At 42.2% G+C, this 20,939-nt stretch overlaps 1 protein-coding gene across 6 annotated transcripts in view; it reads left to right on the top strand.

Annotated features, from left to right (window-relative positions):
- ralgps2 (Ral GEF with PH domain and SH3 binding motif 2) overlaps positions 1–20,939 on the top strand; it is a 397,302-nt gene that overhangs the window by 29,614 nt on the left and 346,749 nt on the right. The window lies entirely within an intron of this gene.

Here is a 20,939-nt window from a genome sequence, read left to right as displayed (position 1 = left end):
GGCTATTGCTCAGCCTAGTTGCTGTAGAACTACTGGTATCTATGTAATCTGTCTCCTTGAGTCTTTTTCACCTTCAAATGAAGCTGTGATCGGAACAGAAAAACATTTCGTGTTCTTCTAATAAAGGAACATCTGATAAAGGAACACTAAAGCAAAATATAATTCATGCTGTTTTATTTTAAACTTAATAGTTTGCTTTACAATCTACATTACGGATGACCAAATGATAATTCTGAAAACTTCTGTTGCAACATTTGTTCCCTGAGCAAAGCTTTTGCAGTGCAGCCGTAACACTAACATCTATCTAGCAGTGTGGAAAGTTGCTAAAGTATGTCCCGTGTACGCATCAAGATGTTGGTCCATGTTGTTGTTATTTCCCAGTGAGAAACTCTTATATACCTCTCTGAGAAGTAAAAACAAAAAAAATTATGGAAACAGTCTAAGTCAGGCAGCTGCTGTGCAGAGGACAAATAGGTTCATGCCTTGGGTGGGGGTCCTTTTGGTTTCATAGCATTTTCTGTGATATCTTTGATTTCCAGCATCTGCATAATTTTATTTTGAAATCAGCAAGAAAAGCAGTAAGGAAAGAGGCCATTCAGCTTATTGAGTCTGCACCAAACCCCCAAAGAGCATCCCATCCAGACCCAATCCTCTAACCTATCCATAACCCCAATTTACCACGGCTAATTACCTAGCCTGTAAATCCCTGGACACTAGAGGATAATTTAGCATAGCCAGCCCACCTGGGGGAGGAAACCAGAGCACCCGGAGGAATCCCAGAAACGGAGAGAACGTGCATGGAGTTTTCAAACAGTCACAAGGCTGGAATTGAACCTGGGTCCTTGTCCGAATGAGGCAGGACTGCAAACCACTGATCCACTATGCCACCCTTATACTAGTGGGCTGAATATCTGAATTTGACTATTTCTAGTTTGGTAGGTAATAGTTGGATGCAAAGCCAGGTAATTAGCTTCATTGCGAAGCACCTACAAGAGTTCATTTAATAATCATAAGAAACAGTAATTTTCTGTTAGAAAGCGAAGGAATCTGACTGTTATAATCCAATACTTGGACTGTTCCCATAATTTTTTTGTTTTTATTTCTCAGAGAGCTTTATAGAGTTTCTCACTGGGAAATAACGACAACATAGACCAACATCTTGATGCGTATACGGGACATACTTTAGCAACTTGCCACACTGCTAGGTAGATGTCAATGTTATGGCTGCACTGCAAAAGCTGTTATAATCAGGACTAATATTCCATTCTCAAATATCATATTTCATATATGGCAGCCTTTCCTGATTGTCAGCTATGTATGTAGAAATTGTGCTGGATCTTGTAAATTTGTCAGTGACATGCGGAAGTTTGCACAATCTAATATGCTTGTGCAATGCCATAGGCAGAAAGTAGAATGAGAAAGTATCTTGCACCTAAAGACAGTAGGGTGGGATGGTGGGCAGTCAGTGTATGTATATTGCTGTTTCTTTGAGAAGAAATTCAATTCTGAGGTAAAGGTCACTGGATCCAAAACGTTAACTGTTTTCTCCTTCACAGATACTGCCAGACCTGCTGAGCTTTTCCAGCAACTTTGTTTTTGTACTATCCTTTGGAATTGCACTGTCCACGGTTCAAAATGCCATTTAGTGCCTGTCCTAATGTTTGCCCTTTGTCATGCTCATTCTTCAATTGTGTCTTTCCTCCTGTCACATATGTGCTTGTGCTTGTGCTTATGTGTGTGCATTGATTCCGCACCCTCCCCACCCTCATCCACTGTTGATTCCTCATTCTGCTGCTAACTTTTCTTGCATAACAAGGTGTAGAGCTGGATGAATGCAGCAGGCCAAACAGCATCAGACGAGGCTGATGTTTCGGACCTACACCCTTTTTCAGAAATGTGGGAGGGGAAGGGGGTTCTGAAATAAATAAGGATAGAGTGGTAGGCGGACAGAAGATGGATAGACGAGAAGATAGGTGGACAAGAGACAGACGAGTCAGAGGCGGGGATGGAGCCAGTAAAGATAGCTTAGTCCAGGGAGGATGGACAGATCAAGGGAGTGGGATGAGGTTAGTAGGTAGGAGATGGGGGTGGGGGATTGGTGCTTGAGGTGGGATGGGGGAGATAGGTGGGAGGAAAGACAGGTTAGGGCGGCAGGGATGAGCTGGGCTCGTTTTGGGATGCGGTAGGGGGAGGGGAGATTTTGAAGTTTTTGAAGTCCACATTGATACCACTGGGCTCCGGTGTTCCCAAGCAGAATACAAGTTGCTGTTCCTGCAACCTTCGGGTAGTATCATTGTGGCACTGCTGGAGGCCCAGGATGGACATGCCGTCTGAGGAATGGGAGGGTGAGTCGAAATGGTTCGCAACTGGGAGGTGCAGTTGTTTAGTGCAAACAGAGCGTAGGTGTTCTGCAAAGTGGTTCCCAAGCTGCTGCTTGGTGTCCCCGATGTAGAGGAGGCCACAGTGGGAACAGCAAATGCAAGCAGAGGCTTGGGGACCGCTCTTCAGAACGCTTTTCATAACCGCACCTCCCAGTTGCGAACCATTTCAACTCTTTCCCCCCCCGCCGCCTCCCATTCCTCAGATGACATGTAGCTCTGCTGGAGGCCCAGGATGGACAATGATGCTACCTGAAGGTTGCAGGAACAGCAACTTATATTCCGCTTGGGAACACCGCAGCCCAATGGTATCAATGCGGACTCCACAAGCCACAAAATCTCCCCTCCCCGCACCGCATCCCAAAACCAGCCCAGCTTGTCCCTGCCTCCCTAACCTGTCCTTTCTCCAACCTAACCCCTCCTCTCACCTCAAGCACCACCACCACCGCGTCCTACTAACCTCATCCCACCCCCTTTGATCTGTCCGTCCTCCCTGGACTGACCTATCTCCTCCTTACCTCCCCACCTACACTCACCTTTAACTGGCTCCACCCCTGCCTCTTTGACCTGTCTGTCTCCTCTCCACCAATCTCCTCCACCTATCCATCTTCTGTCTGCCTCCCCCCTCTCCCTACTTATTTCAGAACCCCCTTCCCCTCCCTAATTTCTGAAGGAGGATGTAGGTCCGAAACCTCGGCCTTCCTGCCCCTTTGATGCTGCTTGGCCTGCTGTGTTCATCCAGCTCTACACCCTGTTATCTCAGATTCTCCAGCATCTGCAGTTCTTACTATCTCTCGCTAACTTTTCCTGACTTGTTTTTCAACTGAAAGCACTGAGAAAAATTGTTATATACCTCCTGTCATCCAGGTTGTGAATAACTATTTCAGTAAAGGCTAGTAACTTGCATAAATGCAGTTTTCCAAGGATTGAAAAATCCAAAGGCTCTTTGCACCAAGAAAGTTGGTAAAAGGATACTGAGTTTAGGACGGAAAAAGAATCAGGAGGTGTGGCAGCATAATGCTGCATTAGGTTACAGTTGTTGTGTATTTTTGTTTTTACCCAGTGAGTCATCTTGGGTACTGCAAAGAAGTGCTTTTAATGCTTAAACTACAGTAATCGCATTGGCATAAGTCAGAGGTGGGGGGCGGAGTGTGAAAAACCAATTTTGTTCATATGCAGTTATGTTCTGATTTGGTATAATTATCCATTATATCATATTATTCATTAATATTAAAAATACTTATTTTAGGAAACCATATTTATCTTTATTGTTACTTTCCTCTTGAAGTTTTTGAAAATGAGTTCCCATAATTTAAAATAAGTAGCAATTTTGCCAGCTGTGATCAGAGATAACGGGAACTGCAGATGCTGGAGAATCCGCGATAACAAAGTGTGCAGCTGGATGAACACAGCAGGCCAAGCAGCATCTTAGGAGCACAGAAGCAGATGTTTCGGGCCTAGACCCTTCATCAGACCCTTTTCTGCTGAAGGGTCTAGGCCTGAAATGTCACACATAGCTACTGTACTGGATTTCTTGTCTTATAATAGTCCCTCAAATGTTTGAAGTGCTTAATGCAGGTTTTGATGATACTTGCGGCTTGCAGACAAGGAAATGCATATTGAGGCACTAGGAGAACTATTTTGAAATGGCTGTCTGTGAAATAATTTAAGTTAATTTTCAACAACTAGATATTTGAAAGAATACATGTTTGCAAAGTTGCACCAGTTAGCTTTCTCAGATATGTGATGTGGTATAAAATATCATGTGCAATTAAAAAGGAATATTACAAGTAAAATTGTTGAAATAAGTTAATTTCTATTTTAGTTGTTTAAATTTTACAGAAGAGCACTACATTTAAAATGCATTTTGATTGGGTTATTTTTAAAGCGAATGGATCTTCAAAATGTGGCAGCACAGTAATTATGCGCTAGCAAATCAAAGTTATACTGTTTATCATGACTTTCAATCAGAGGGTACATATAAGCTGGTGCAAGTCAGTTAGACTCAATCTAATAGTTTTGTACTTATTGGTTTCTTAAATGGAATCTTGTTAATAATTAAGCTTTTTCCGATTAAATTAGGTCTTAAAATACTTTTTGACTACTTTTTCTGAAAATGTAACTTTGTAATTTATGTTTCTCTGCAAAGTTCAAGGCTGTTGAAGTCAAGTTTGCTGCCAAAAGTACATTGTCCTGTTTAACACTGAATGAACCGTCCAGGAAATTCGTTGCATGGGATCAGATTCCTGTATATGTTCATGACGTGGCAGATGCCACCTATCATATGACTTGTAAGCAGAAGGCTGAGGTGGTGTTGTATGAATACTTGAACTATTTTATCATTATTCTCCATCTCTTTGAAACAGCCCCTCCATTGATTCTTTCAATTTTGTTTTGTTTTGATCTGTTTGTTCTTGTGCCCAATTCCTGGCAGATTCTTACTGGGATGTTTTGCTCCAGGTATTTTGTTGGGCAAATGGGTGTACTTTTGCTTTTGTATATGTTTCATAAATTTTAAAAAAACCTTGTATTTATGTAAAGCCTTCATGAACAACAGACAACTGAAAATTTTTTAGTCAGTTAAATTCTTTTGAAGTGTAGCCAATCAGCCTTCACACAAACTTTCAGAAATAACAATGTGATAATGACCAGAGATGATAGGTACTGCAGATGCTGGAGAATCTGAGATACAAGGTGTAGAGCTGGATGAACACAGCAGGCCAAGCAGCATCAGACGAGCAGGAAGGCTGACGTTTCGGGCCTAGACCCTTCTTCCGATTCTGAAGAACAGTCTAGGCCCGAAATGTTAGCCTTCCTGCTCCTCTGATGCTGCTTGGCCTGCTGTGTTCATCCAGCTGTACACCCTGATAATGACCAGATTTCTTTTTTGTGCTTAGGGGATAGATATTGGCCAGGCCACTTGAGAAATCTCTTGCCATTCTTGGAAACAGCGCAGTGGGTTCCTTTTTACATCCACTTGAAAAGGCAGATGGAGCCTCAGTTTAATGTCAGCTCTGAAAGTTGCTGCTGTTTGTCCTCTGGATTTGACTGGCAAAAGATCCAGTAAACAGAAGTATGACCTGTGTTTAAATATTCATATTGGAACGGTATACTTAATTTTGCATCCTTTGACACTTTCTTATCTGATCTGCCAATTCATTTGCATCATTTTCCTGCTCCAACCTCACTTTCATCACTCAAATGGATATTTGCATAACACTTGTTTCTCAGCTTGACATTCAGCATTTTTAAGGGTTATATTCGTAGAATATGTACAATAAATATCTTCATCAGGAACTATGGTCAGCTGCACGTTTACACAATTTGCAATCATGATAGTTTTGTTAGCGGTAACCATTAATTGTGTTAAATACTTTTAGTAAAGCTCTTAGCCACTGAGTTTGTGTATTTGTTTTCAATGTTCACATTTCTGTAAGTTTTTTTTTCAAGATTCAAACAATATTTCCCAAGCTTTACGTATGATGCAATTTAGGAATAATTTGCACTGCAGGGACAATGAACTGTTGCTCATTGAAGGCTCACTGAGATGGGGCATGAGAATGGAGAATGAACAAAGACATAAGCTAGTAGTTTGGAACAAATAAAATGAGAATAGAGCCAAGTATAGCCAGATGTCTAGAATAAGAGCAGATTTCTTATGACTTGCTCCTTGTTAGTTTGTGAAATATTTATTTTTCAAACAATCATGTCCTAACAAAAATAAAACCTCTGAAGTTTGGTGTAAAGTAACTTCTGGAACTTTTTGGCAGAGTAAACTACATAAAAAGAACATGTGAAGACCACATAAAGTTTACTCCTTTCATTTTTGGTCTGTGGCCTTAAAAGGAAGATGCAAATAGTTTTGCTATAATACATGTTTTGTTAAAGCAAATTGGCTATAATGTGATTGATGAATAGTAGACGCTGTTTGGATTACGTGAACTTTCTGCTGTATAAGTAAAGCGATATCCCTATAAATGGGATCTTCTATAGCGTGAGGACACAAGATTGCAACTATTGCATTAGAAGAGAACTACATTCTGCTTCAAACCAAGGAGACTCTGCAAAGATTTGGTGACAGTTTTAAAAATCATGCTTACGGTATTACATTGAATTGTAAATAGTATTGAGTTTTCCTAAGACTGAGAACAGAAGCAGGCACCAAGAAGCCAATGGATTTTGAACTAAGAGAAAATTGCTCTCGACAACAGTGTTCTGGTTTGCACATGACAACTTGAAAACCAGTGCAGCAGGGATCCTCCTGACCTTCAGAGCGAAAAACCTGGAAAAATGACTTTGATAGTTTGACTAATCTTTTTCCTTTTGAGGATAGGAACAGTGGGGCTTGATTTTCCAGTGCACTGTCCTAGTGAATTGTAACAAAGTTGTAATGGATTTCACCAAATCATTCCCTTGGAAGAATTTAAGCTTCTTAGAATATAGTTTCAAAAATGCAAGACTGTCTTATTGTAAAGTTCTCATAAGTTACATTATCAACTAGGACTGTGTATATGGAATTGTTGGATAATCAGGTCTGTTTTATTTAGTACTAATCTAATTGAGTTTATAAGCTTATAAATAGCTTGAAACAAGAATATACAGTTTAAATTCTGCATTTGCAGCCTAATGCAGGGTTTTCTCATGGGTTTCAGTGGGGAAAAAAAACTAACCTGTTTGGGCATACTACAACACATTTCCTATGTAAGTGGGACTTGAACCGAGTGCTTCTAGCTCAGTGGCATGAATGCTATCACTGTGTCTCGCAAAGCCGTGGGGTTCCATTGAACAAACAAACTAATTAAGAACCAGCCGCAACTGGATCCTGAAGTGCTTCAGATATGTCTTTTATGTTAAAAGAATATAAAACTAGCCAATTTGCTGTGACTTTGCAATTGGAGTGCAACTTAGAATAGAGTGCAGAAGTAAAGTGATAGGCTGAATGAAGCAAAGGAAAGGAAAAATGTGTTTTGTTGCTTTTGATGTGCCAAAGTTTTTTTTTTCAGCTTACAAAATTGGTTCTTGCTTTGCTTCAGGAGAAAAAATTGTTTAATGGTGAGTATCTGGTATGTGATTTAGGTTTATTCTATGCATATGGTTCAAAATAGTTTAGTTGCTTGGTGATAAGGTTAATAAAATATGTAAAACATGACCAAACAGTTGAATGCACTCCTTAGAAGACAATGAAACTGGCAGAACAGGTGATGTGTTGCAATTACAGGATGCGGGAGTTCCTGGATCCCAGTGTGGTTCCGAGCAAATACAGTTGAAGTAAGTGTTTGAAAGTTGAGCAGCTACCAAATACGTCTGTGGCAAGTGTTTGAAGTTCGGGCAGCTTCACCTCACATCTTAAGAACTGGAGGCTGAACTGCAGTCACTGCAATGTATCAGGGAGGGCAAGGGTTTCCTGGACTTTTTGTACCAACTGTAAGACGTATCGTTTAGAGTTGGATTGTCTGATTTAGGTCAAGACGTGATTCATAGGAGTGGTGTGCTGGACACTGACGATGTAGCAGGGTGAGGCATCAAGGAAGAAATGATCAGATCTTGCCAAAAAGGCATGGCTATAATCATGGAAAATATTAGTTTACATATTAAATTGAAAAATTATCTTGGTGGGGATAAGTAGTCTAGCTGAGTACATAGAACATTTTCAGGATAGTTTCTTAAAATAGTACTTCTGGAGCTGACCATAGAGCAATCTTTACTAGATCTGGTAATATTCAATGAGATGGGATTAATTTATGGTTTCATGGTGAAGGCATGTTCAGTTTGCTGTCACCATAGTATGACTGATATTTTGGTTTCAGTTTCAGGAAGAGAAGATTGGGTTTGAGATTTATTTTCTGAAATTTAAGTAAACACATTTATGATGCGGCGGCATGGTGCCTCACTGGTTAGCACTGCTGCCTCACGCTGCCAGGAACCCAGGTTCGATTCCAGCCTTGGGTGACTGTGTGGAATTTGCATGTCCTTCCCATATCTGGATAGGTTTCTGCCAGGTGACCAGTAGGGTCTTGGATAGTGTTATAGAACAGAGGGACCTAGGGGTTCAGGTACGTAATTCTTTGAAGTTTCTGTCACACATTAGACTGGTTAGTTAAGATTTTTAGCATGCTTGCCTTCATTGTTCAGTCCTTTGAGTAAGGAGTTGGGAAGTCATGTTGAGGTTGTCCAGGACATTGCGGTCTCTTCTGGGGTACTGTCCGTTTCTCATTGCCGTGTTACAAGATGGATATTACCAAGCTAGAGAGGGTTCAGAAGAGATTTACTAGGATGTTGCCTAGTGTGGAAAGTTTGAGTTATAATGGAAAACTGGGATAGGTGGGACTTTCTCATCTCCTAGCTTCCATTGACAGGCGACCTAATAAAGGTTAATAAAATTGAGCGGTATTGCTCAGGTTAATGGCAAGTGTTATTTTTCTAAGGATAGGGCGTTTAAAGACTGGAGGGATATGTTTAAGGTGAGAGGAGAAAGATTTTTAAAAAAGTCATGAAGAGCCAACTTTTTACACGGATGAGGGCTTGCGTGTGGAATGAACTTCAAGGAAGTGGTGGATGCTGTCACAGTTACACCATTTAAAAGACATTTAGATAAGCACATGAATAGGAATAGCTTGGAGTGATATGAGCCAAGAGCAGGCAAGTGGGTCTACATCTGTTTGTGATTATGTTTGGCATGGACTGGTTGGACTGAAGGCTCTGTTTCTGTATGGATGACTCTGAATCTGTGAACAGATTAGGTAGATTGGCCACGCTAAATTGCCCTGTAGTGTCTAGGGGTGTATGAAATAAGTGGCTTAGCCATGGTAAGAATGGGGTTACGGGGATAGGGTAGAGGCTGGATGGGTGGGATGCTCTTTGGAGAATCGGTGCATTCAATTATTGGACAGTTTTTGATTCTTCTGACCACCAGATTCACCAGATGTGAGGTGAGAATGCCCACCCTTGATGTCAAGGCTGCATTCGAGTGAGTGTGTCATCAAGGGGCCCTAGCAAAACTGGAACCATTGGGTATCAGGGGGCAGACTCTCCAGTGTTTGGAGTCATACCTGACCCAAAGCAAGATAGTCGTGGTTGTTGGTGGTCAATCATCTCAGCTCCAGGACATCTCTGCAGGAGTTCCTCAGGGTAGTGTCCCAGGCCCAGACATCTTCAGCTGCTTCATCAATGACCTTCTCTCCATCATAAGGTCAGAATTGGGGATGTTTGCCGATGATTGTAAAATGTTCAGCACTATTTGTGACTCCTCAGATACTGAAGCAGGCCATGTTTACATGCAACAAGACCTGGTCACTATCCAGGCTTGGGATGACAAGTGGCAAGTGACATATGCGCCACACAAATGCCAGACTATGACCATCTCCAATAAGAGACAATCTGACCACCGTCCCTTGACATTCAATGGTGTTACCATCAATGAATCGCCCACTGTCAACATCCTGAGGGTTATTAATGACCATAAACTCAACTGGACTCACGACATGAACACAGTGGCTACAAGAGCAGGCCAGAAGCTAGGAATACTGCAGAGAGTAACTCGCCTGCAGACTCGTCAAAGCCTGTTCGCCATCTACAAGGGACAAGTCAGGAGTACGATGGAATACTCCCCACTTAGCTGGATGAGTACAGCCCCAAAAACACCTCAAGGAACTTGACACCGTCCAGGACAAAGCAGCCCGCTTGATTAGCACTATATCCACAAGCATTCACTCTCTCCACCACCAAAGCTCAATAGCAGCAGCGTGCACTATCTACAAATGCACCTCCGAAATTCGCCGAAAGATCCTCAGACAGCACTTTCCAAACCCACAAACACTTCCATCTAGAAGGACAAGGGCATCACGTATATGGGAACAGCACCATCTCCAAGTTCCCCTCCTAGCCAGTCACTACCGTGGCATGGAAATATATCGCTGTTCCTTCACTGTCGCTGGGTCAAAATCCTGGAATTCCTTTCCAAATTGCATTGTGGGTCAACCCACAGCAGGAGGACTGCAGTGGTTGAAGAAGTCAGCTTACCTCCACCTTCCTAATGAGCAACTAGGGGTGGGCAAGAAATGCTGGCCAGCCTGCAGTGCCCACATCCCACAAATGAATAGAAAAAAATTCTAAGAAGAGCTAAATTGCATTTATTTCAATGTAAGTAATCTTACAGATAAGGCTGATGAACTCAGGGCATGTTTAAGTACATGGGATTGTGACGTCATAGCTATTACAGAAACTTGGCTGAGTGATGGACAAGACTGGTGGCTCAATGTTCTGGGCTTTAGAGGCTATAGGAAGGATAGAAAAGGAAGCAAGAAAGGAGTGGAAGGGGGATGTGGTGTTTTTGTTTAAGGGATGCATTGCTGCTATAACTAGGGAGGATCTTTCTGAAAAATCGTCCAGTGAAAATATATGGGTAGAAATTACAAATAAGAGAGGAAAGATCACTTTAATGGGATTGTACTGCAGGACCACAATAATAAGAGGTAAATTGAGAAACAAATATGCAGGGAGATCACAGATGTATGTAAGCATGATAAGAATGTAATAATGGTTGATTTTAATTTTCCAAACATTGATTGGGGCAACAATAGTGTTATAGGTTTGGATGCTGAAGAATTTGTCAAATGTGTTCAAGAACATTTTCTTTATCCATTTGTGAATGCTCCTACTAGAGGAGGATCAAAGTAGACCTTTTAGGCAATAAGGCAGGGCAGGTTTCTGAAGTAAAAGTGGGGGAACACTTTGGGCCTAGTGATCATTATTCAATTAGTTTCAAAATGGTTAGGGAAAATGATAACTTTAACTTTTCCATAAAATTTTTTAATTGGAGTAATGCAAATTTTAATGATATGAGAGAAGAACTTTGAAAAGTCGATTGGAGTCGACTGTTCACAAGTAAAAGGACATCTGACCAGTAGGAGATGTTCAAGAGTGTGATGGCGAGAGTTCAAAACCATTATGTTCCTGTTACAGTGTAGGGTAAGGCTGGTAATATTAAGGACCAATGGATGAATAAAGATATTGAGGTTCCAGTCAAGAATAAATGAGAATCTCATTTTAGATGTAGACAACTTGGTTCAATTGAATCTCAAGAATGCTTCAACACACTTTCTTTTATAATTAAGAAAGAAATCAAGAAAGCAAAGAGGGCCAATGAGATAGCATTGGCAGATAAGGTTAAGGATTATCCAAAGAGATTCTACAAATACATTAAGAGCATCAGGGTAACTAGAGAGAGGATAGGACCTCTTGAAGATCAAAGAGGTTGCCTTTGTGTTGAACCCCAGGAGATGGGAGAAATGCTTTGGACAAGGAAAGAGTCTAGAGAATGCAGAGAAATAAGCTTTGATGTTTTAAAAACCAATTCACTGCACAGAATGCAAAGTTCAGGAGGATATAGAGAATATCAAGATGGATAAATCTCTGGGACCTAATGTATCCTAGAACATTGTGAGAAGCATGGGAGGAGATTGTGAGACCCCTTACAGAAATACTCACAACATCTAAACTGTGCCTGTTGACTGGAGGGTAGCTAATGTTGTACCTTTTGTTTAAGAAAGGTTGTAAGGAGAAACTGGAGAACGAAAGAGCTATGAGTCTGACTTCGGTGTCGGTAAATTGTTGGAGCTGATTACAAAGGACAGGATTTATGGACGTTAAGAGAGGCACACATTGATTAGGTATAGTCAGCATGGTTTTGTGCAAAGAAAATCATGTCTCTCAAACTTGATCGAGTTTCTTGAGTTTTGATGAGAATATAGAAGGCATGGTTAGTAAGTTTGCGGATGACAACAAAGTTGGTGGCATAGTAGACAGTGGTTTATGAGAAAATTGCAGATGATTTGAATAGGCATTTTGCAGAACTATAGAGAATACAAGTAACTTCCCAGAAGCAGCCATAAATTAGGAAGCGGAAGAAAGTGGGGGAAAATCATAACTGCCAGAGAAGTGGTATTGAGCACTTTATTGGAGCTGTATGCTGCAGTGTCCAGGTCCTGATGAACTTAATCCTAGCCCATAATAGGAGGGCCTCATGCAGTAGTTGATGCATTGGTTTTAATTTTCCAAAACTCCCTTGAATCAGAGGTAGTTCTAGTATTTTTTTATTTGCTCACTTGAAATGTGGACATCGCTAACTGGCCCTTGTTTATTGCCTGTTCCTAGTTGCTGTTAGGAAGGTGGTGGTTAGCTGCTTTCTTGAACTCCTGCAGCCCATCTGCTGTAAGTTGACCCACAAGAATGTTTGGGGAGGTGGGGAACGAAACTCAGGATTTTGACCTAACAACCGTGAAGGAGCGGAGATGTATTTCCAAGTCATCTCCTTGGATGGTGAGTAGCTTGGAGGGGAATATAAAGGTGTTGGTGTTCCAAGTTTCTGCTATCCTTGTCCTTTTAAATGGAAGTGGCCATGGGTTTGGAGGATGTTGTCTAGGGGCATTTGTGAATTACAGTGCTGCATCTTGTAGATGGTACACTGCTGTGGTGGATGTTTGTGGATATGGTGCCAATCAAATGGGCCGCTTTGCTCTGGATGATGTCAAGTTTCTCGCATGTTGTTGCAGCTGTATCCATCCAGGCAAGTGTGGAACATTCCATCACACTTTGACTTGTGCCTTGTAGATGATGGACATGCTTTGGGGAGTCAGGAGGTGAGTTACTTGCCATAATGTTCCTAGCTTCTTCTCAGCTCTTGTAGCCACTCTGTTTATGGAAGATGAGCACAGTTATATGATCAATTGAATTTCTGGTCAATGATCACCCCAAGGATGTTGATAGTGGGGGATTTAGTGATGTAACACATATTGACTATCGAAGGATGGTGGTTAGATCATCTCGTATTGGATGTTGTCATACCACTGCCTGGCATTTGAGTGGCATAAATGTTACTCGACTCCTGCCAGCCCAAACCTGGATATTGCAAGATAAAAATTGTAATTCCTTTGTTCAAGAAAGGGGGGGACACAGACAATAACAAATTACAGACCAGTTCTCAGCTATCATAGGGAAAACATAAAGATTTTATAGTAGTGTACTTAAGTACATTCAAAGCACTCACGTGATAGCAACGTGGTTTTGTGAAAGGGAAATCATGTTTGACCAATCTATTGAAACCCCTTCAGGTAACATCCTGTGGATAAAGAATGGATGTACTCCAATCAGATTTCCAGAAGATTCCAGATGAATAGTGATTGTAATTAAAAAAGAAACTCACTGTCAAGTCGTAGCATATTGGCAGAATTAGAAGATTGGGCGAGCTAACAGGAAGAAAAGATTAGGTGTAAATTGAACTTTTTCAAGCTGACAACCTATAATGAGTATTGTGCCACAGGAATTTGCTCTGGGATCTCCGCTGTTCACAATTGATATAAATGACTTGGACAAAGGGATGGAAGGTTGGGTTACCAAATTTGCTAATGACACAAGAATATGTAGGAAAGTAAGTTGTTAAGACAGCACCAGTTTTAAAAAAAGACATGAGTTAAGTGACTGGAGCAATGATGTGGCAAATAGTGCAAATGTGAAATCATTTTGGCATGAGAATAAAGAAGCATATTGTCTCGGTGGCCAGACATTGCAAAGTTCTCAGATGCAGAGGGACCAGGGTATCTTCATGCATGAATTGTAAAAGGCGGATAAATAGGCACAACAAGTAATTAGGAAAGCTCATACAATGTTAGCATTTATTGTGTGTGAAGGAGTTTGAATACAAAAGGAGAAAGGTTGTGCTTCAGTCATTTGGATGCTGGTGAGATCACGTTTGATGTACTGTTTATAGTATTGATTCCGATATTTAAGAAAAAAATGTAAATCCTTTGGATGCAGTTCTGAAGGTTTACTGCATCATCATCTGGAATGGCTATGTTGTCTCAAAGGAAGGCTAGGCTTGTATCTGCTGCAGTTTAGGAGAATAAGGGGTGACATGATTAAATTATATAAAATCCTGAACGGAGATATGGAGAGGATGTTTCTTCTTGGAGAATCTTGAAGTAGGGGTTGCTGGTAGAGTAGTTGCCCATTGAAAACATGGAGACAATTAATTTTTCGAAGGGTTGAGTGTCTTTGGAACAGTTCCGGTAGAGTTGGTGGCAACACTATTCAAATAGTTGGAAGGCAAAGGTGGATACGTTTGTCTTGAGAAAGGAAGTTGAAAGGTTATCAGGGGTAGGCAGGCTCATCAATTTGTGGTTCAAATCAGATCGGCCATGATCTTAGTGAATGGCAGAGCAGACTCCCAAGAGCTTTTGCCTATTCCAGTTCCTAACTTGAATATTTCAATGTACAGAATGTACAGTTAATAATTTCATTTTTGAACTTGCATATATCATGCAAGTAAAACTATGAAAGCTCAATTTGAACAAAAGCAACAATTGTGTTTCCACAGTTTAAACTTCATTGCATTAACCTTATCTATCACGGACATTTTTAAAAATTCCCTTACTTTAATTCTGCAAATGTTTAAGTTGCTTTCAAAATTCTGAAAGAGTGTTCAGAGGCATTATGTTCCTGTTAATAAGGCTGGTAAGAGTAAGGGACAATGAATGAATAAAGATATTGAGGCTCTGGTCAAGAATAAGAAAGAATCATATATCAGATATCGACAATTGGAATCAAATGAATCTCTTGAAGAGTATATAGAGTATAGGGATATTCTTAAGAGGGAAATCCATGAGGGTAAAGAGGGGATATGAGAGCCTTGGCAGTTAAGGCTAGGGATAATCCATAGAGGTTTTGGAAGTACATTAACAGCAAAAGAGCAACTGGAGAGGGAATAGGGCCCCTTAAAGACCAACAAAGTCATCTATGTATTGAACTTGAGGAGAAAAGGCTGGAAGGAGAAACCTGGGAACTGTCGACCTGTGAGCCTGACATTGGTGATAATGGGAACTGCAGATGCTGGAGAATCCAAGATAACAAAGTGTGGAGCTGGATGAACACAGCAGGCCAACCAGCATCTCAGGAGCACAAAAGCTGATGTTTCGGGCCTAGGCCCTTCATCAGAGAGGGGGATGGGGAGAGGGAACTGGAATAAATAGGGAGAGAGGGGGAAGCGGACCAAAGATGGAGGGGGGAGGAGAGTATAGGTGAGGAGGTAGGGAGGGAATAGGTCAGTCCAGGGAAGACGGACAGGTCAAGGAGGCAGGATGAGGTGGTAGGTAGGAAATGGAGGTGCGGCTTGGGGTGGGAGGAAGGGATGGGTGAGAGAAAGAACAGGTTAGGGAAGCGGAGACAGGCTGGGCTGGTTTTGGGATGCAGTGGGGGAAGGAGACGAGCTGGGCTGGTTTTGGGATGCAGTGGGGGAAGGGGAGATTTTGAAGTTTGTGAAGCCCACATTGATACCATTGGGCAGCAGGGTTCCCAAGCGGAATATGAGTTGCTGTTCTTGTAAACTTCGGGTGGCGTCATTGTGGCACTGCAGGAGGCCCATGATGGACATGTTGTCTGAGGAATGGGAGGGGGAGTTGAAATGGCTCGCAACTGGGAGGTGCATTTGTTTGTTGTGAACCGAACGGAGGTGTTCTGCAAAGCGGTCCCCAAGCCTCCGCTTGGTTTCCCCAATGCAGAGGAAGCCACACCGGGTACAATGGATACAATATACCACATTGGCAGATGTGCAGGTGAACATCTGCTTGCTATGGAACGTCATCTTGGGGCCTGGGATAGGGGTGAGGGAGGAGGTGTGGGGGCAAGTGTAGCACTTCCTGCAGTTGCAGGGGAAGGTGCCGGGTGTGGTGGGGTTGGAGGGGAGTGTGGAGCGGACAAGGGAGTCGCGGAGAGAGTGGTCTCTCTGGAAGGCATACAAGGGTGGGGATGGAAAAATGTCTTCGGTGGTGGGGTCGGATTGTAGATGGCGGAAGTGTCGGAGGATGATACGTTGTGTCCGGAGGTTGGTGGGGTGGTATGTGAGAACAAGGGGGATCCTCTGGGGGCGGTTGTGGCGGAGGTGGGGTGTGAGGGATGTGTTGCGGGAAATGGCGTTCTTGACCACTGCGGGTAGAATGTTGCGGCCCTTGAAGAACGTGGACATCTGGGATGTGCGGGAGTGGAATGCCTCATCCTGGCAGCAGATGCGGCGGAGGCGGAGGATTTGGGAATAGGGGATGGAATTTTTGCAGGAGGGTGGGTGGTACGTGGTGTATTCAATGTAGCTGTGGGAGTCGGTGGGCTTGAAATGGACATCAGTTTCTAGCCGGTTACCTGGGATGGAGACTCTCAGTCACTCTCTCCGCGACTCCCTTGTCCGCTCCACACTCCCCTCCAGCCCCACCACACCCGGCACCTTCCCCTGCAACTGCAGGAAGTGCTACACTTGCCCCCACACCTCCTCCCTCACCTCTATCCCAGGCCCCAAGATGACGTTCCATAGCAAGCAGATGTTCACCTGCACATCTGCCAATGTGGTATATTGTATCCATTGTACCTGGTGTGGCTTCCTCTACATTGGGGAAACCAAGCGGAGGCTTGGAGACCGCTTTGCAGAACACCTCCGCTTGGGTCGCAACAAACAACTGCATCTCCCAGTTGCAAACCATTTCAACTCCCCCTCCCATTCCTCAGACGACATGTCCATCATGGGCCTCCTGCAGTGCCACAATGATGCCACCCGAAGGTTGCAGGAACAGCAACTCATATTCCGCTTGAGAACCCTGCAGCCCAATGGTATCACTGTAGACTTCACCAGCTTCAAAATCTCCCCTTCCCCCACTACATTCCAAAACAAGTCCAGTTCGTTCCCTCTCCCCACTGCTTCACACAACCAGCCCAGCCTGTCTCTGCCTCCCTAACCTGTTCTTCCTCTCACCCATCCCTTCCTCCCACCCCAAGCCGCACCTCCATTTCCTACCTACTAACCTCACCCCACCTCCTTGACCTGTCTGTCTTCCCTGGACTGACCTATCCCCTCCCTACCTCCTCACCTATACTATCCTCCTTACCTATCTTCTTTTCTCTCCATCTTCGATCCGCCTCCCCCTCTCTCCCTATTTATTCCAGTTCCCTCTCCCCATCCCCCTCTCTGATGAAGGGTCTAGGCCCAAAACATCAGCCTTTGTGCTCCTGAGATGCTGGTTGGCCTGCTGTGTTCATCCAGCTCTACACTTTGTTAGCCTGACATTGGTGGTGTGTTGTTGTTGACGGTAATTCTGAAACATAGGATTTGCATGCCTTTGGAGAAGATTCATTGGGGATAGTCAGCATGGTTTTGTGCGAGGGAAGTCATGTTTCACAGACTTGTTTTGAGGAAGTAACTAGACAGATTTGAAGGCACAGTGGTGGATGTCATTTGCATGGACTTCAGTAAAGCCTTTGACGAGGTCCTGCATGATAGCCTAATGGGCAAAGTTAGTTCACATGGGATTCAGGGTGAACTTGTCAGTTGGATACAAATTGGCTTGATGGTTTGAGAGAGAGAGTGTGTGGTGGTGGAAGGTTGCTTTTTAGACTGGAGGGCTGTGACCACCAGTGTTCCACAGGAATTGGTACTGGGGCTACTTTTGTCACTTATATAAAAGATTCGAATGAGAAAACAGGAGGCGTGGTTAGTAGGTTTGCAGATGGCACCAAAAGGGTTATCTAAGTTTACAAACAGATCTTGATCAGTTGGGCCAATGGGCTGAAAAGTGGCAGATCGGGTTCAATTTAAATAAATGTGAGGTATTTCGTTTTGGTAAAACAAACAAAGATAGGACTTAATTACACAATTAACGTTAGAACCCTGGGCAGTGTTGTAGAACGGAGTTCTAGGGTTCAAGTACATATTTCTTTGAAATTAGCATCACCGGCAGCCTGCTTGATTAGCACTATATCCTCAGACCTTTTGAATGTAGGAAATAAGAATCAAAACAAATGGTGGTGTTGTAAATTAGAAACAAAAACAGATGTTGCTGGGAAAGCTCAGCAGGTCTGGCAGCATCTATGGAGGAGGAAACAGAGTTGATGTTTCAGTTCTGAGGAACGGTCACTTAACCTGAAATGTCAGCTCTGATTTCTCTCCACAGACGCTGCCAGACCTGCTGAGCTTTTCCAGCAACTTCTATTCTTGTTTTTGTCTTTGAGTACAAGAGTTGGGGCATCATATTGAGATTGTACTGGACATTGGTGAGGCCTCTTCTGGAGTACTATGTGCAGTTCTGGCCACCCTGCTGTATGAAGGATATTGTTAAATTGGAGACTGTTCAGAAAAGTTTTACCAGGATGTTGCCGGGAATGGATGATTTGAGTTAAAAGGAGAGGCTGGATAGGCTGGGACATTTTTCGCTGTAATGTAGGAGGTTGAGGGGTGACCTTTTACAGAGGCTTATAAAATAATAAGGAGCATAGATAAGGTGAATAGCAAAGGTCTTTTCATTTGGGTGAGGGAGGACAAAACTAGCAGGCATATATTTAGGGTGAGAGGGGCAAATTTTGAAAAGGACAAGGGGCAACAATTTTTACACAGAGTAGTTTGTGTGTGGAATGAATTTCCTGAGTAAGTGTTAGATGCAGGTGTGGTTACAACATTTAAAAGTTGGTTGGATAAGTACATGAAAACAAAGGTTTAGAGGGATTTGGACCAAATCCAGGGAAGTGGGACTATTTCAGTTTGGGCATATGGTTGGTGCGGACAAGTTGGATCAAAGGTAATGGGAACTGCAGATGCTGGAGAATTCCTAGATAATAAAATGTGAGGCTGGATGAACACAGCAGGCCAAGCAGCATCTCGGGAGCACAAAAGCTGACGTTTCGGGCCTAGACCCTTCATCAGAGAGCTCTGATGAAGGGTCTAGGCCCGAAACGTCAGCTTTTGTGCTCCTGAGATGCTGCTTGGCCTGCTGTGTTCATCCAGCCTCACATTTTATTAAGTTGGATCAAAGGGTTTGTTTTCATGCTGTTTAACTTTGTTACTGTATAACTCTTTGGACCAAGTGTTGTTCTTTACGTCAGCTGGAGATATAATTTCACCTCTAAATTCATTTTCTGAATTTGATTGGACAACTTCTAATTTTGAGACCGCTGTTTTACTATGATAAAGCATCATCTCTTTCCTGATCAAATCTGAGAAATTATTGAGATACTTTATTCATCTTTCCTGATTTCATCTGTGTATAACATTAAGATTTTTGCTTTGTCCTGTTCCCATTCCAAATATGTCTTATATACTTTGAGTAGTATCCATTGCTTCTTCACTCTGGACTTCGATTTTTATTGCCCACAGTTATAATCTGAACCTCAATTCACAATCCAACCATCCAACCTTTTTGGGGTTTTAAGCTGTCTTTTGGAAACTGGACTACCTTGAATTCCTGCTGTTGAAACCAGATGTGTCTTCTACTTTGTGTCAAGTTTACCTCTTCAATTCACTTTGAGGCCTTAGTCCTTTCCATTGAAAGCCTTTGTTGGATGATTCTACAGGGCTTTTTTGGCCTGTGTACTGTACATTATTAACATGGATACATCAGTATTTCTGCTTGGAACCAGTTCTTTTCTTACCTGGATCACATATGAAGTTTATACTTGAGGAACAGTTGCACATTGGGGTACCCCTTCCAAGATGGTGGTATGACCATGCCCGCTATATTATGTATCAAAATAAAATCTATATTTTTAATTGGCAATTAAGGAACAATTCTAACCATGTATGACATCTTTACCAGAGCACAACTTATATTTACTTAATGCAGTGGGAAAAATACACAATTTCCCTCAACACTGTGTTAATGTGCTTTGATTCAGTGAATTTTCTGAAGAAGGGCCTGAATCCTTTATTACAGGCTGTGAGCCAAATTAGTGTCTCTCAGGATAACAGGTTTTTTCAACTCTTTCTTGGACAGAAATGGAATGGCTTCACCTTATACTTAAAACCCCTGTTATCCTTGACATCCTAATTTATTCCCATGATGAAACATTAGGTGTAAAGGGTTTCTTTTGAGCTTCACTTTCTGATGCAACTTGCCATGTGGAAATTCCAGGCACGTGCACCAGTGCCTCTGGTTTAACATCTATTTCATTTGCTTTTCCTGTCTTTTCTGAAGACTCTCATAGCATTTTTAATATGGCCACTATTTTACTCTTCCACATTCGAACATTTGCTTTAATATGCTATATATTATGGCAGTGAAGTTTTACTGGTTTTCTGACATCATTTTTACTCTTCATGCTATCACGTGTTGCCTGTACCAGTTTCCCTTAAACTGCTTAAATGTTTCTTTTGCAACTTCATGTTTTCTGATTTCTTCCCCTTTTGCCAGTGAATAAAAACATCACTGAAAACTGGTGCATTTCAAATTTTATGTAGAAACTAGCTTTGACTTGGTTTTCTACTGCTGATTTTACCTTCTTTTAAATCATCAAACTCTAGGATAATTGATAACTATTATCGATTGTTCTGTGGAATGGCCTCTACTGTGCGAATGAGTGGATTGCAAAGCTCCAAAAATCAAGATAAATGGAGGCTTCAGTGCAAAAGTGGCTATTTGAATAGTGTTTGTTGATGTGTTCTGTTGATGGACTTGACGCTCAAGCAGGGCTGATCTGATGAGTTTTTTTAATTAATACTATTTGCTGAAACTGCTATTTTTTTTCTCACGCACACATCGT

The sequence above is a fragment of the Stegostoma tigrinum genome, chromosome 8 (genome assembly GCF_030684315.1).
Source record: "Stegostoma tigrinum isolate sSteTig4 chromosome 8, sSteTig4.hap1, whole genome shotgun sequence".
Lineage (NCBI taxonomy): Eukaryota > Metazoa > Chordata > Chondrichthyes > Orectolobiformes > Stegostomatidae > Stegostoma > Stegostoma tigrinum.
Note: the sequence above shows the minus strand (reverse complement) of the source record. Positions and strands in the feature narration are given on the sequence as shown.